Source organism: Austrofundulus limnaeus, unplaced genomic scaffold (genome assembly GCF_001266775.1).
Source record: "Austrofundulus limnaeus strain Quisiro unplaced genomic scaffold, Austrofundulus_limnaeus-1.0 Scaffold62, whole genome shotgun sequence".
In the NCBI taxonomy this organism is placed as follows: Eukaryota; Metazoa; Chordata; class Actinopteri; order Cyprinodontiformes; family Rivulidae; genus Austrofundulus; species Austrofundulus limnaeus.
Genome location: NW_013952464.1, coordinates 90,111 through 90,326, shown reverse-complemented (window position 1 = coordinate 90,326; position 216 = coordinate 90,111).

Below are 216 nucleotides of genomic sequence, written 5' to 3'. Positions count from 1 at the left end.
GCTCTGAGGCTTTAAATGTTGTAGATCTGCTTAATGATTAATAAAAAAAATTAAACTGAAATGTTTTGTATTCATTTGTTTTCCKGCTGCAGAAACTCTTAACTCGGTTTCCAGCTGATAAATAAATAAAACAACTTTTATTTTGAGCGTCTCCATGTGAGCGGCCGGTGCTGCAGCGCCCTCTGGTGGCGGGAAGAAGAACTGCAGTTTGAAGCT